Consider the following 17,746-nt stretch of genomic DNA (forward strand, 5'->3'; position numbering starts at 1 on the left):
GTAGCAGCATGACGTCACGCCGTCCCCCCTGTCCATCCTTGCCCATTGTATTTTTTTTAGGAATTGGGGGGACGGTAGGTAGCGCCGTTCCCCCTGTCCATCCTTGCCGATTGCAATTTTTTTTTAGGAACTGGGAGGACGCCGTACACATTTTTTCGAGGTGGGGACGGCATCCCCCACATTCCCCCTCACTTTTACCCCTGGATGTAATGTATAGTATTGATACAGGTAAATACGTACGACAAGGAATTACATTCATTACAATAAAAAGAAAGAGTCAATACACAGAGAAAACTGCCTATTCGAGATTCGAACCAAAACAAAACTGAAAACTTAAATAAGCGAGGGAAAAAATTGTCGTGATTCTAATACTGTACTTTGTTTCTCCCTTTTTTTTACAGTACGGTTATGAAAAGCGGCATAGCTTTTTGTTGTATTTTGTTTACTATGCAATCAACATGACACTTTTTACATGTTTTGCATAAAACAAACTTGGCAACACAACACATATATCCGTCGTCTAGTTCGGCAATCTGGTTTTTATTATTTTTTTTTCTTCAATTTCCTTGCTGTGGGCTATATTCTTGTCTCCTTTAAAAGTAATATGTTCTATTTGACCAAGTGTTTTTCCCCTCTGGATTGTACTCTTTTAAAAAAAGTTTCGTTTTTTTAACCTTCCTATACATAAGTTTATATATACTTCTGTTGATGTCTGCACGGGATAGATAGTAATGGTGTATATATACTGCATACGCAATGTACTTATGCTCTGGTGGGGCGGCCCTTTAAGTTGCCGCGGGCTGTCTGTTGAGAGCCAGAGGCACAGTCCAGCCTCCTGCAGTCAGAGCGGCGCCAATGCAACCATTGAAGTAGCCGAAAGGTAATAGGAATACGTAAGTAAGAGTGTATACTAATAGTAATAGTGGTTAGACAACCACCCTTCACGTCTTGTTCATTTTTTAAAAAAATCTTTTTTCTCTTTCTTTTCTTTTTACTTCATAATAATAATAATACAAAAATAAAAGAAGTAAGATCACGTACTTTTTTTCCTTCAGCAGAAGAATTTTTCATAATTTTAATTGTGTATTTGCTTGCATATATACTTAATCCTTTTTGCTAATAATAATAAAAGACGATGCACAAAGTGCTTTTATAATACCATAAAGTATTGCATAAAAGGAAGTTATTTTTGCCTATACTTTCTTTTCTTTTTTATTTTTTCAATCGAACATATTCTGGCTCTATAGATGTGTTTTTGCATTATTTATTATACAATCCTATATTACAGTGGTGACCAACCTGTTGATGGGCAAGTCGTGAAAGGTAGGTCGCGGTGGTCTGTGTCATACTGTCTGCATCGATTATTACTATTGTTTTATAGTTCTCGCTAGCGGTCTATGGACAGATAAGACCACCACTCAAACCTAAAATGATTGGCTAAATTCCTGCTATATTAGTTAGAATAGAATTTTTCACCGTCATATTCTTGAAAGATTGCAACAGTATCAGGGGCGTAAATAAGGGCCCCGCAGACCCTGACTTGTGGGGCTCTAAGCCATCAGAAGGCCCCCAAATCGTGAAGTGAGACGTAGAGAAGGGGCCCCACTTCACGCTGTCTGCGAGAGAGACACCAAGCCCTTAATTACGCCACTGAACAGTATAGCAAAACACAAGGGAGAAACCACAGGGAGTAAATGGAGTACTTCGTGCCAAGCACGTACGCAGGAATTTATTTCGATAGTGGTCCAAAAATTTTGAAATGTAGTCCAAATTTAACATAATTATGGTATGTATTAATCGAATACAGCCGTTCATATGTATGTTTTCTTTTCCATTGCAAAATTGACAGAGCTTGTGTTCAACGAGCACAATTAACGGAAAATCATAGATTCAAACTTATTATTTTTTTTAGCAATGTATTCTCCTACAGATAGTCTAACGGTGCAGAAGTAAATAACAACTCTTTTCAGAAATGTACTTGATAACGCCACCAAAAAGTTAGTCTTATCATATTTTTCAAAAACTACACATAAGAATTTTATTCCCAAAGATGTTATGTTGTTCACGAAAGTTAATGATAGTATAGGCTATATATCTCATTACTCATACTAGTTACAGTCGTTTTGCTAGTATCGTCATGAAGAGCTTAGTAAGGGTATTTTTGAATATCAGCCGCTTGGTAATATTAGCTCAATTAGCGGCAAGGTGTCTGTACAACGTAAATTTTTGGTTTGCAAGTCAAGTCCAAGTCCGTTCTTGATATTTTGGTGCCCCAAGTTTCAAGCCTGAGCTCTTGCCTTCCATATAAAATGTGGTGTGCATTGACTTGTGTGTCTACTTTCGGACTGCAACTGTCGCGAGCACCTTTTTACTTCTTCTGATTGGACTACTGCGGTTACGGCATTTCGTAGGCTACTCTTGGCGGTGGGGGATCTGGATCATTTTTCTAAAGATAAAGGATTAGGTTAGTGAAGCTTCTTTAATCATCATTTTTGTTTATCATCGTACTTGGAATTCATATGAAAATCACCTAACCCCAGCCAATAGAGGGTTACGCCCTCTTTTTGGCAGTGGATCCTTCATTTCATCGATAGCTATACTTGAGCTATTACATTCATACATGTAATTTTGTTCAGCTTAGTAAGAACTATCTAGTAGTATGTTTCGTCTTTAAACTTTTTTTTTCGTTAATGGTATGTAGATTTTTGTTAGAAGAGAAAATTTATTTGTTTTGTAGGTGTGAAAAAATAGTAGCCTATTAATTAATGGATTAAACTTATTGTTGTGTGTCTTTCTCTAATGCGGGCATACACATGCTCCTAATAGTGATATGTATAGGCTACGCATAATCAAAAACACCCATCAGGAGGGGGGGAAGGTGAGGCGCTCGCCCCCTCCTAGAGGAAATTGTACTTGGGAATATCGAAAACTCAATAAAATTTTTACATTAGTTACAGCAAAATTTGAAACGTCGCCAACACTCCCCCCTCCCTTCTTGGAAACCACAACATGGGTACTCTTGCGCATAATCCTAGTAGTGCCTCAAATACTTCTTATAATGGCTTAATAAATTATTTAATTTTAAAGACTTTGGGATATTTCTGCATATTTCCAACTTGTATCTCTATCGGGCAATTAAATATATATTGTGGTAGTGGTACATATTGTGGTAATATTTGTGGTAGCAATGTATGTAAACATATTCTGTATATGCTAGTGAAACTTTGAAGTAAGTATGTTTGACTACAAAATTAAATTAATGAGAGGAGGGAGCAAAGATAAAAAGACAGAGTAAAAGAGAGTTAATCTTTGTATCGTATTTCTTTTTTCTATCTGTACGATGTAATTAGATATCTCTATTTTTTTTCTGCTGTTGCTGGGAAGCAACCTAGATGATGATGATGCAGCGCAGGGGGATGGGGGTCGAGAAGAGTCACTGAGTAAAAGCTATAGCACCGCTGTACTTCACACAGACATTGTGTGTAGTAGTACATGGAGCTGACTGAGTGACTGGTGGTACAGCAGTTACCATGACAACGGGTTGTATTTAATCTCTCTCTCTCTCTCTGTGTGTTTCCCTTTTGCTCACCATAACGACAGGACACACCCAGCTAATTATGGAGTTTCGGACTCCTGTTTACATTCGCGTTGACGGAAGGAAGAAAGGAGCTGGTGACGAATGTGAAATTTTAGAGACACAATGCGTTCTTCAATACAGATACTGAGGGGAAATTTACATAGTGGTCGATATGCAGTCTAAGTGTATATAGTTGTATTTTGAATATTTGATCTGATAAAATAATAGTACTTTTTTCAGCATTATCTATTACTATTATTACAAGTACTATATTCAGCATCCTTAAGAGAAGATAAGAATAATAAACATACAGTAGAGCCCCCATTATATGATTCCCGACTAACCGAGTTATGGGTTAACCGAGGTGGTCCTAACAAAAATAAAAACAGAAAGAAAGGAAAAAGAAGAAATGCCGGAGCGAACGGTTTGCGTTTCAAATGACACGCACTATAGTGCATGAGCAGAAGCCGAGGCGACACGGCTAATGGTATAAATTAACATTAATTAAAAAAAACAAAGTTCAAAAGAAATTGACAAGATTTGAACCCAAGACCCCGAGATCCTTAAGCAAAAAGCTTTAACATTTACCGCTATCGACCCGCTCTCTCTGTTGCATTTGGAAGAATCTAGCCATTCTTTCCCTTATAAACCTTCACGCCCCGCTGGATGTGTGCTGCTGTCAACAATTCGACTATTCAGTTCTTCGAAACTTTAGAACTATTTTATTACGTATTTTTAGAAAAATACTGTACTGTGTGTTTATTTACTTTTCTGTGCTTTATTTATTTCACTTATTTATTTATTTTTACTTTTTAACTTGTACCAGAACGATTGAACATGCTGTACAGCATTAATATAGACTTATTTAACTGTATACTGTACCTCACGCTTTTATTACTGCTCTTCATTTTGCACAAAATCTGTATTAACCCAGTCCCGTATACTGTACCTCATGCTTTTGTTACTGCCCTTCATTTTGCAGAAAGTCTGTATTAACCCAGTCCCGTATACTGTACCTCACGCTTTTATTACTGCCCTTCATTTTGCAGAAAGTCTGTATTAACACAGTCCCGTATACTGTACCTCACGCTTTTATTACTGCCCTTCATTTTGCAGAAAGTCTGTATTAACACAGTCCCGTATACTGTACCTCACGCTTTTATTACTGCCCTTCATTTTGCAGAAAGTCTGTATTAACCCAGTCCGTATACTGTACCACACGCTTTTATTACTGCCTTTCAATTTGCAGAAAGTCTGTATTAACCCAGCCCCGTATACTGTACCTCACGCTTTTATTACTGCCCTTCATTTTGCAGAAAGTCTGTATTAACCCAGTCCCGTATACTGTACCACACGCTTTTATTACTGCCTTTCATTTTGCAGAAAGTCTGTATTAACCCAGTCCCGATTATCCAAGATTACCAAAGTTCACAATAGCCCGAATAATAAGAGCTCTACTGTAATCAGCCACTTTACAATGTTTTTTATTTTTTTTTTTAAAAAAAATAAGGTATACAGTATAGGTACGCATCCACAATTTTTTGGGAGGGGTCCAAGCTTTGGTGGTGGTGGGAGGTCCAATATTATAGGCCACTACGACTATGTAGTATTGAATGGATATTATTCTGCACCCGAAAAGACGATAAGTAATTGTACCTATATTTCAGGGAGGGAAATGATAGAACTAGATTATTTTTATAAGAGAAAGAGTACAGATGAAGTGTAAGATCAAATTTTCATGCTACATCAATCATTTCCCTGTTAAACGAGCATAGTTTTATTGAGAAGTACTGTATGTTGAGTTAGGAAGTTTGGGGGGATCCAAACTCCGTGGACCACTTATTTTGCATAAACTAAAACTGCTCGATTAATTATGTAAACCGTTATCTTTTTTTCTTTTTTTTTTTGTTATTGTTGTAGTAGTAGGTTAGTGACCCTTCTTAATGATGAGACTGTTTGAAGTAGAATCGGAACTACCATAATTCTACAATTTAAGATAGAATCGGAACTACCATAATTCTACAAGTTAAGATAGAATCGGAACTACTATAATCCTACAATTTAAGATAGAATCGGAACTACCATAATTCTTTGAATACTCTCCCAACGAGAATTGAATCCAGGATATCGTGTGTGTGTCCAAGGAGCGCGAGCTAGCAACTAAATCAGTGAGGACAAATAAAAAAAAATATATATAATTGTTATATTTTTAAATCAAAAATATTCTATGAATAAATTATTGGGATATTTAAATATTAGGAAAAAAATATTTGAACAATAATACGAATAAGTAATAATCATATTAGAAAAGTTTTACCAGCAACTACTATATAGCCACCGACTATAAAAAATGCTAGAGTGGGCACGGTGGCTCAGTGGTAAAGCTCTCACCTCTGTTGCAAGGGTTTTATGATTTGATCTCAGGGTATTCAAGTTTGCAGTAGACCACATCGTGCACATGGATTTTCCCGTTGTTATCCAGTTTCCTCCCACATTATCATTCTACATTTTTAAATAATTATTCACTTTCAATAAATATCTGTCTCCTTTTATCCGAAATGCGACATCTGTGGGATATAAAACTAGAAATTTGATTTAATTTCATTTCAAAAGGTAGCTTACGATATTTATTATCAAGAATGTATGCATCTTTTAAAAATATAAGGGAGGGTTGGTTCTTAGACACATTTGTTTATTCGCTTTCTGATATGGTCACTTTATTTTCATCGTTTTATCATTTCCAGTTCAGGGTTGTTACATTGATGTACATTACCATTATGTTTCACTATCCCTTTCACTTTGTGAGAAACAATTGAAGCACGTGAATGTAGTAGCTACCATAACAACAATTTTGTTTAGCATGTCCCAAAATGGTTTTGTGTAGGAAGGCTCAGAAAGAGGAAAGGGTGAGGGACAAGGTAGTAGTTCCAGTTTACGATGACGTCAGCTGAAGACAATTCCCCAGTCTTTGCGTGTCAAATTAAGGAGAAAACTGAATAATGTAACATGTTCCCATTATGGACACAAGAAACAGATTTCCGATTGATTTTTCGTTTCAGATTTACAGACCTTATATGGCATAGTTAGAAGTAATGTCACAAACGAGGTTTAGTATTTTTGTTTTATTGCTCTTTGCATGTTCTACGAAACACACAAGTTATTATACAGGCGCGGGCAAGATGCAAAACACGATATATTAATATGATAACACAATAATACTAATAATTAATAATAATAATAACACAATAATAAAAGTATAATAATAATAATAATAATAATAATAATAATAATAATAATAATAATAATAATAATAATAATAATAATAATAATAATAAATGTTATTATTATTACTATTATATGTTTTCAAAAAGCTTTATCTCTTTGATATTCCTAAATCTTTAATACTTTGGTTTGCCTCTTATCAGTTTGATCGTACATTTGTGTTGGGTAAATGGGTTGTAAATCATCTATGCATAGTATTTCTTCCGGTGTCCCACAAGGATCTAATTTGGGTCCGTTGTTATTTATTATGTATGTAAATGATGTTGACAAATTTTTTGAGTTGCTCTTTTCTTTTATATACTAGGATCTTAAGATTTCTTTTGTACTATTCAAAATTACAAGGATCATTTAATATAACAGGGAGATATTGAATGATCTAAAATACTTCTAAATATGAATAAAACTAAAACAGTATTATATTCGAAAAACTAATGTATTAGTTTATGAGTATAAAATTCATCATCATTAAAGTACAAATGGTTTCAACTTTAAAAGCTCTTAGTATTGTAATAGATGATAAATTACATTTTTAATGGACATGTTGATAATATTTTGTCAACGGCCAGAAGAAACTTAGGTCTTATTAAATGAGTTGCAAGGGACTTTAAAGATGTTTTAACCTAAAAAGTTCTATGTTATGCTTATGTTAGATCCCACTTAAAATATGCTGCTTTGATATGGAATAAGAATTTGATCTCGATCTCCTAGAAGCTATTCAAAGTTTGTGGTTTAGCTTCGATCTAAATTTAATACATTAACCGATCATACTATAATTTTGAAACTCAACTTAATTGCCCTAGTTGAAAGAAGAAATTGACAAGAGATCAAATTTATTTATAGTACGCCTATAATTCATAGTAAGATTGATTATCGATTCGTTGTACATTACAGCTTCATCTTATTTTCCTAAAAAGTTTCGACTTTTTTCTTTTAACTATAATTCGGTTGGTGCGACAATTATACATAAAAGTGCTCAAACAATTGATAAGAAACTTTTAATACTTGATATTTTTAATAAACAATTTCCTCAAATCAGAAATCAATATCTCAAGAGTATTACTAATGAATAAGTGATATCTTTTTTCTGCCTAGGGAATTGTGTGTATTCATAGTATATTGCGTTAATTTTTATATAATTTTTGTATCTTACTAATTATTATATTATAACACTTAATATTAAATACAACAAAATATATTAAACTGATTAATAAATTAGTAAAGAATTGTTTAGAAAATAATTCGAATAAAATAGGAAATTATTATTATTATTATTATTATTATTATTATTATTATTATTATTATTATTATTATTATTATTATTATTATTACTCGTGCACCTTTTCTTATTTTATTATAAACACTGTTATATAAACATTTTATTATAAACAATTTTTATAATAAACATATAGAATAACATATATATTTTATTATAAACATTTTTTTATAATTTTAATTAGTATGTAAAAATATTGTACATATATTTTGTTCTTTTTTTGCACAATTCTATGTAAGTACAGTATGTTGTAATTTTAAAAATTTACATACATTTTGTTTTTTATAGATTATTGTTTCATATTGCTTCGTTCATATTTTATTTTTTTTGTAATATATTTTTCACGACTTGTTTCATGTGTTTTTCTTTTATGTGACCAATTCAAGGCTTCTTCTGTCAATTTAATAAATAATAATAATAATAATAATAATAATAATAATAATAATAATAATAATAATAATAATAATAATAATAATTATTATTATTATTATTATTATTATTATTATTATTATTATTATTATTATTATTGCAATAGATCAAATTTATTCACAGTATAATTCATGGTAAAAATCAATCTAATCAATTTATTGTACATCAGAAATCCATTTCATATGCCTAAAACAGGGCGCAAAATTTCAAAGTCACACGCACTCGCCAATCCAAAAATGATGGTCGCCAATATCTCTCACAAAATATGAGTGGTTTCCTTTACCGCACGGCCTTTGGTTTTACAAAGGAATAGATTACATGAAGGCATAAAATTTTAAAACCAGACAATTAGATTCAGGATAATCAATTTTGAATTGGACAATGCAGATACATGTTTAAAAATATCTTACCTTAAGATTTGACGTTTGTGTAACGCTCTCTCTTCATTGAAGTACTAGTTGTCGAGTGCAGCTTTCGGATCAAAGTTCTTAAGTGAAGGGCCATTGATGGAAATTGTCAGCAAATTATCCAGTGTATCAGTCTTCACACTGAATTCCTGTAGGCAGTCTTAACTTTATTGAGACTGCTGAAGCCTCTCTCACATGAAGCAGTACTTGTAGGTACAAAATCTGTCAATTGGAAGCAAATTTGGAATCTCGTAATGAAAGAAGGGACGAATTACAACGTTGTGAAGACTTGACATTCTGTTTCTCTCACTCAGTGACAATTATTTTTGTGCGAAACAGAATGTGCGCAGCACGGTGAGTTTAGGCAGAAATCATTCCTACTGAACACTGGTCGCCAATGACGACTTGGCCACCGGAAATTTTTCGCCCTGCCTTAAACATTTTCAACTATTTTTTCTTGAAACTATAATTTGGTCGGTAGTTAAATATATATAAAGAGTATATATTATACGTACCCTTATATACAACTACCCCTAACAAGAAACTTTTAATACTTGATAGTTTTAATAAACAATTTTCCAAATTAACGATATCAATATTTCAAGAATATTACTAATGAATAAGTCACCTTTTTTTCTTTCCTAGGGCAATTCCGTGTATTGATAGTATATTGTGTTGTCAGTTTCTATGTTAAGGTTTGTGTTTTATTAATTATTATATTATGATTTCTTCATATTTTTAATTTTAGTGGAATCTATTTTCCATTACTTTTTTTTTTATTCGTGTATCTTTTTTTTCTTATTTTAATGCTATCAATTGAAGGTTTAAGTTAATACTGTTTTATTTTCCTTAACGATGAGTAAAGAATTAAAAATTATTATTATTAACAACTTTTGTAATTTAAATCAGTATGCCAAAGTATTATATAAATTTTTGTTATTTCTTCTTGGTTAATTCTATGCAAGCACAGTATAATGTATTAACTTTTGTGTTTTGTGAAATAATACTTTAAATTGCTTCTTAGCCTACATGTTTTTAAATTATGTGTAATAGAAATATACTTTTTATGACTTGTTTATTCATGTATCTTTTTCTTTTATGTGACCAAATCAAGGCAATCAATCAATCAATAAATAAATATTATTAGAATCCTATTTATTCCTACAATCCTTCAGTTCATCTGCAAATTGCCTGCACACTAGCTACAAATCTTTTAGCTCAGATAGCGACAACTATTGGCCTAATTTTGAACTATTAGGAACTACCATGACTGATTGACCTAGGCATTTTGCTGTAATAATAATAATAATAACTATTATTATTATTATTATTATTATTATTATTATTATTATTATTATTATTATTATTATTATTATTATTATTATTATAGCAAAATGCCTAGGTCAATCAGTCATGGTAGTTCCTAATAGTTCAAAATTAGGCCAATAGTTGTCGCTATCTGAGCTAAAAGATTTGTCTATGAGCTGTTTGCAGCACTTAAAATAATAATAATAATAATAATAATAATAATAATAATAATAATAATTATTATTATTATTATTATTATTATTATTATTATTATTATTATTATTATTATTATTATTTTAATTGCTGCAAACAGCTCATAGACAAAAATAGCACTATGTTAAAACCATTATATAATCATTTTAAACAGACCAGAAAATTTATAGTATAGAATGAATATTAGGGCAGGTTAAGTCCCCTGTCAGAAGGTTAATATATTCAAATTATAGGGTTCAAACTGATCTATAAAAGAATGTCATTTTTTTAAATAGTCAATTTCATAATATACCAGTAACAGAAGTACGCAAAATTTAAAGTTTCGTTTAACTATTATTTAAAAGAATGAGTCAACCTAGTTTTAAATTGCATATCAGACATGCAAAAAAAAAAAAAAAATCTTGGTAACTTATTGTCATATTTCAAAATAAAAGATTGGTTCTTTGCGTAAAAGATTATAACGTAAAGATACACACCGATGATACCTAATGACAATAAAATTAAGATTTGTAGTTGGATCCCTTATCATAAAGTTAAAACAGTTTAATTTCTGTAAGAATTGTTTGTTATTGCTCTTAACATAATTTTCATTTTAAATTGTTGAAAGACATTATCTCTTTTCTCATTATTTCACGTTTAGACTTTAGTGCTACCAAAGTCGATCGATTTCTAACATTATAAATCAGTACTCTTATTCCTATATTTTCTATGCAATATTTGCTTCTATATTTTTTATCCATTATCATTTGAATGAAGAATGTATCAATAAATTTCCCCCTTTCCGATAGGAATTTAAGTCCTCAGAAAGTTATCCAATATTCGCAGTAATGTGAATGGTAATCCTTTTCCGTTTGATAACGTATAAAACATTTCTGCACAGCTTCGACTTGGTTAACAAATGTGATAGATAAACTATTCCAGACAACTGAACCAAGTTCAAGTTTTTATAAAATCAGGCCATCAAAACCCATTGTTTTTGTTGTTGATTGCACTATCTCATTTATATAATTGTATCAAACATTTGAACATTTTCAAAGTTCAATTGTCTGTCATATATAATATCAAGATCTTTAATTTGTTCTACTTTGTTTATTATTACTCCATTAATTTTATATTTGCTGACAAAATATTGAGTTTTATTAGCGAATGTCATGTATTTAGTTTTTTCAGAGTTGATCATTAATAAATTATTTTTGCACCAATGATTTACTGTATCTAACTAACTCTTTCTGGAGCAGATAATTCTCATATTATTATTATTATTATTATTATTATTATTATTATTATTATTATTATTATTATTATTATTATTATTATTATTATTATTATTATTATTATTATTAGTAGTAGTAGTAGTAGTAGTAGTAGTAGTAGTAGTAGTAGTATAACTCTTGACATTCTTTTGAAACTCAATCTAATTTCTCTCGTTGAAAGAAGAAATTTACTCACAGCAAATAAAATTTATTCACAGTATAATTTATGGTAAGATTGATCTAATCGATTTGTTGTACACTCTTGTCCAAAATTATTGTCGCATGTCTATAAATATGTTGTTGTAGGAATATAATTTCATAACAAATTCGCTCGGTATTTCTTATAATGTTAGTATGTATATAATTGGGAAAGACATGTATGTGGTAAATTTCATGTCAAAAGAACAGTAAATAAGAACAATAAAACGAAAATAAAACTTTCTTGTCCACTCAGCAACATTTTGTTTTACTCATTCTAATTTTCGTATTTATAATTCTTTTCCTATGAAATTTACCATAGTACATTTCCCAATTATACACATAGTATCTGTATTAAAAGTACACCGCAAAATCATTATCAAATTATATTCTTACAAGAAGACAGATATGCGGCAATCATTTTGGATATGAGTGTACATCAGAAATCCATCTTATAACCCTTGAAATTTTCGACTTTTTAAAGTTAAACTATCATTTGGTTGATGCTTAAAAATATGTAACTGTTTGCCAACTGTTAACAAGAAACTTTTATTTTTAACAGTTGATATTAAAAAAAAAAAAAAAAAAACAATTTCCTTAAATAACAAATCAATATCTAAGATTGTTACTAATGAAAAATGGCCATTTTACTCTGGACAGTATATTGTGTTGTCAATTTCTACGTAAGTCTTGCATTTTACTAATTATTATTTTAGTAGTTTTTTTCATCTTTTTAATTTTTTAGGAAATGTTTTCCATTATTTTTCTTTTTACTTATGTATCTTTCTTATTTAAATGTGATCAAGTGAAGGCTTTAGTTGTATGTTATTTCCCTCAATATTATTATTTGTTACTGAACAATTGTATGCAAGTACAGCATATTGTATTGTTAAAATTTACCTAACTTTTGTGTTTTATAAATATTATTTTACGTTGTTTCTTGGATTTTTTAAAATTTTGGGTAATATGACTTGTTGACTCGTGTATCTTTTTCTTTTATGTGACCAAATCAAAACTTTGGCTGTGGTGTCACTTTCATAAATTACTAAAATAATAATAATTTATAAACTTAAATTTGAAATTTATGTCATATAGGTGTTAGGATTTTCAAATGTTTTCGGACGACTTTTAGTGAAGAAAATAAATGTGATTATTATTGTAATGTCCCATGTCTATGTTCTTTAGTCAACTGCAATGGATGATTAATTAAAGTACATGATTGTGAAAGAATTGGTAGAATGAATAGAATATATGGAAGGAAGCGGGAGAAACAGAAAAACTCACGATCACGATGCCCCTCACTATAAACTCAGATGGTCTGGGATCAAACCACTGACCCTCACACCAGCTTCTGTACAGAATCTTGTGTAACTGAATTAAAATGTTTGACTTAATTCTTATGTGCAGGTACTCTCATGTCAGCTAGAAGAAATTAATAAGTTAATGATAATTTGAAGTTATTAATTTAAAATCATCTTGCTACTGACATAACGAAAGGCTTCATGAGTACATACATTCTTTAGTATCAGTTAAACCTTAATAGGTGGATGTTTTTTTTTTTTTTTAGCTGCTCCCTTTCTTTTTAGAACTAAAGAGATTTTTAGGTGTCCTGAAAGTGCTGTCTCGGCACGTAAAGTTGTCTTTAAAGTGATGTATCATCTCGAAAAGGTGCCTTGAATGTGCTGTCTTGTCACGAAAAGGTGCCTTGAAAGTGCTGTTTCGTCTCGTAAAGGTGCCTTGAAAGGGCTGTCTCGTCTCGAAAAGGCGTCTTGAAAGTACTGTTTCGTCTCTAAAACTATATATGTATCTATTGGTAGAGCTCTGTCTCATCACGTTTCTCGAGACAGAAGTTTAATCTTAGTCTTGTCTCGTTGGAGACATTAGTTTTCAGAGGCTATACGTTCTTGTTGATTGTCTCGAAAACTACACATGAGAAAGTACCCTCCTGAATGTCATTTTGTTCAGCTCTCTAAGATCTATCGATTAGTATATGTCTAGTCTTAGAAGACGTTTTCATTAGGTATTATTGTAGAATATTTTCATAATTAGTTCTACCTGTATCTTATTTACCTTAATATCAATATCAATTAATCCTAAAATTGATCCAAGGCAAATGTTAAAATTAGATATCCAAAATTTCACTAGAAAGAAATTGATCCGATTGTCACCTTGTTTATTTACAAGGTGAATCGGAAAATACGGCTGCAGGTTTAAATTAATTTCCAGGTTTTTCTGTGTACAGTAGAAGGAAATGGTAGATGGTAATATATTAACCTTGAAATTTTATTTGATTTCAGATATGGATCATGTACCTTAGTTGAAGTCGCTAATCAAAATCACGTTGGAGATGCAGAAGCAAGTCACCGTCGCAGCATTTGCATCGTGAGACTGCGAAACTGGCGTGGTGAGATTGGTTGTAGTGTTATTTGTAAGGTGAAGGTTGACGCTCAGCTTGTTTGTTTGTTGTAGTATAGTCTCAGTGCTTAGAGCATATGAAATGTGGGCCACTGTAATCCAGAATACGAACCCCCGTAATGCTTTCAAAGTATAATGCTCTCCCTTCTACCAGGAATCGAAGTTGTGATCGCATGCACCAAAGGCCACTCTTGCTATTAGACCATCCATCGATGAGGTCTTACACGAGGGAAAAAAAAGTAAATGCTTAAATTTACCCTGTTATTTATTTTATGTATAAGAGATTTGTACATTATAAAATTTCAGAGTAGCAGCAAACTTGTTCTCATCCTGTCCTTCATTTATCCTCTACTTGTGAAAGTGCAAGTATTGTTCATAAAGTAAAAATCACTGAAAATGATTGAAACAGCGCACATTGTAGCCCTACAATACCCAATATCTTGCAGATGAACCGCTTAGGCTGGGCTCTTGAACGTTCATGGATTGGCATTCTGGATTTGTATTTTAGTCCATATTTATACGCATATCCTTTGCTAAAATTTACATCATTAATAGAAATCATGATGTAAATTTACATCATTATACTGAATATTTCGCTTTCTGAATAATGAATTCACATATAGTCTTCTGGCAACTTATTTTCTTCTTTTGAAAAACCCTGCTCTTTACGTGCAGTCGAAATCAAACCATATATGGATTTTGTTTGGCCAATTGAGGTCTTTATTTGGAACCAAAATATTAGAACTTTCTATGTATGGTTGACTGAATATGACTTTTTGAAGCAAAGTCGGTGGTCAAAATTTTTTGAACAAGACTGTACATTTCCCATAGTGTTCAATACATGCCCAAAATTTATTTTCTTTTCTATTGATTTATGTACAGAATTATTTATCTGTTTTCTTTGAAATGATCTGGAATTTTAATAATGAAATTTTTCTGATCTCTTCTTCAAATTTATTTAATTATCCTTTATTTCGTGAAAATAATTTAGTTACATGATCTTTAAGAGGATCAATCACGGCGAAATTAAAATACAGCTAATTTTTCAGTAATTATGTGATATCTTCATTCAAATAAAAGATAATCGAAAAGTGGAACAAGAGCTCGCTAGACAATATTATTTTATATGTGATACAGTTATCACGACTCACTTATCTGCCTTCGATTTCCAACCATTTAGAAAATCGGCATTTATTTTTGCTATTTTTTAAATGGTTGCAAACGGAAAGCTAATAGGTGATTCATGATAACGACACCTCATGCAAAATAATATTGTCTAGCGTGACCTTGTTCCACATTTCGATTATCTTTTATCTATTTGAAGATATCATATAATTATTGTAAAATTAGCTGTATTTTGATTTCGCAGTGATTACTCCTCTTAATAATCAGTAATCAACTTAATTTAAGTATAGATAGATCCATGAGGTTAATACGGGCCAAAAGTCTCCTTTAAATCAGTTTTCAGAGCACTAAAATATATATGAGGTATATACGTGACTTTACTGGTCTATTGGGGTCCTCGGTGAGGTCTAAATGGGACCTTTGAGGTTTAAATTTTACTTCAGTAGTGCCATAGATAGATAGGTAAAATAAATTCATGCTGAAAAACAAAAGTGACATTCAACTAGAAGAAATCAGTAAAATGACATCATTAAAATTCCAGTTCATTCCAAAATAAACCAAAAAGATAATTTACTATTAAAATCAAAGGGCTAAAATAATTAAGATAGGGTAGGTAATCAACATCCTTGTTTCTAACCACACTTCAATATTAAAATTTTACTTTAAATAATTAACTCTTGTTTTCGTGTTCTCTCTTTTCAGAAATGTTAATGGAAGATAAATATTTTTATGAGAGAAGTATGAGTTGCACAATAACGTGGAAGGTGGAACTGCTTATTTCCTCCAGATAAAACTTTAGTATAAGAGAGGACCTGATATTACTTGATCAGCCAATAATTGTTATCTAGATTTATATCAAAATATTGTACAAAGAAAACAAAATTCGATTTATATTGAAGAAGTTATTCCTATTTGAATTATAAATGGCAGTAACAGTTGTTAGCTAATCATGTATAAGTTTGTCTAATTATTGTTCTTTGAAATCATAACTGAAGACTTATTCCTAGAATTGTAGCTGTAAGTAGCTCACACCGAACAAATAAATAAACGACATTACTTAAGACATAAATTGTATGATCATTCTCATTTTCTCTCCATGAAGATTATTAAAAAAATAGTATTATTATATATAAGATGCTAAAAAGTGTTTGAATGAGTTCGATTACATTCTAAATTGAACAACGTAGCCTTGATCTGATTTATCAAATGTGTTTTATTAAGTAAGTATCGTTCTAAAATATGTCGGGTCACACAGGCTCTGTTCGAGTCACATGAGTTTATGCGGGAAAGACTGGGTAACTCTTGGGTTTGTCCGGATCAGATCAGATCATTTCAAGTCAAATACATACACAATACTTATTTTAAGGAAGCGACTTATATTCTGCCTTTTACCTTTGAATTTTTACAGATACGGTTTCCTTTCGAGTGCGACTTATCTTCAAACAGAAATGGTAGTACTTGATTCAGTATGAGTTTACAGTCCCTTTCCAGCACCAATGTTACGTGAGAAAAAACTTACAGCTTGGATTTTTGCACAAAATAGAATTTCCATAACCAGAAGTTTCGAGACGAAACCAAGTTTTTTTCAATATAAACATATACATACGAGACCAAGCTCTTTAAATATAAATATATACAGTTTTCGAGACGAGATGTAACTTACAGACAGCCTTAACTCCTGTCTCGTGCTCATTCGTGCTTACAGCTTATCACAGGAACCTGATCCCATGAGATCCCACTGAGAATCAAACCAGGCTCCTTGTATATATATATATATATATATATATATATATATATATATATATATATATATATATATATATATATATATATATATATATATATACAGGAGTTGGACAAAAAATTATAAAACGTTTGCAAAAGTGTGAAAATCATACCTAGTATGGTGTGGGGCCTCCTTTTGCGTCCAAAACAGCTTGGATCCGACGTGGAATGGACGTATACAGTTCCTGAATCGTGGTTTGTGAAATTTTGTATTATTGTTCCTCTAAAACATGCTCCAGTTCCTTAAGGGATGCTGGTGGAGGGTAATGAGACCGAACACGCCCTTCTAACTCAGACCACAATGGCTCAATGATGTTGAGATCTGGTGATTGTGAGACCCAGTGAAGGTGTGATAGCTCCTGGTCATGCTCCTCAAACCATGATTTCACCGTTTTTGTAGCGTGACAGGGTGCCAAATCATCTTGGTAGATGCCATCACCATTAGGGAACAATATTTGGGCCATGAGTAGAACCTGGTCCC

General features: G+C 31.6%; 2 long non-coding RNA genes across 4 annotated transcripts in view; one reads left to right on the forward strand and one right to left on the reverse strand.

The window, feature by feature from the left end:
* The window catches only part of LOC145668205 (uncharacterized), a 202,685-nt gene extending 186,147 nt beyond the window's left edge, over nt 1-16,538 (forward strand). For 2 of the 3 annotated variants that reach the window (XR_014127987.1, XR_014127990.1), the window contains exons 4-5: nt 14,238-14,344; nt 16,183-16,538. This is a non-coding gene — a long non-coding RNA (uncharacterized LOC145668205). Of the gene's footprint in view, nt 1-14,237; nt 14,374-16,182 lie in introns of all 3 variants that reach the window. The other variant, XR_014127988.1, reaches the window with a different exon arrangement.
* The window catches only part of LOC145668207 (uncharacterized), a 213,115-nt gene that overhangs the window by 92,937 nt on the left and 102,432 nt on the right, over nt 1-17,746 (reverse strand). The gene's annotated exons all lie outside the window — the stretch shown is intronic.

Source organism: Thermobia domestica, chromosome 13 (genome assembly GCF_964235325.1).
Source record: "Thermobia domestica chromosome 13, izTheDome1.hap1.1, whole genome shotgun sequence".
Taxonomy (NCBI): Eukaryota; Metazoa; Arthropoda; class Insecta; order Zygentoma; family Lepismatidae; genus Thermobia; species Thermobia domestica.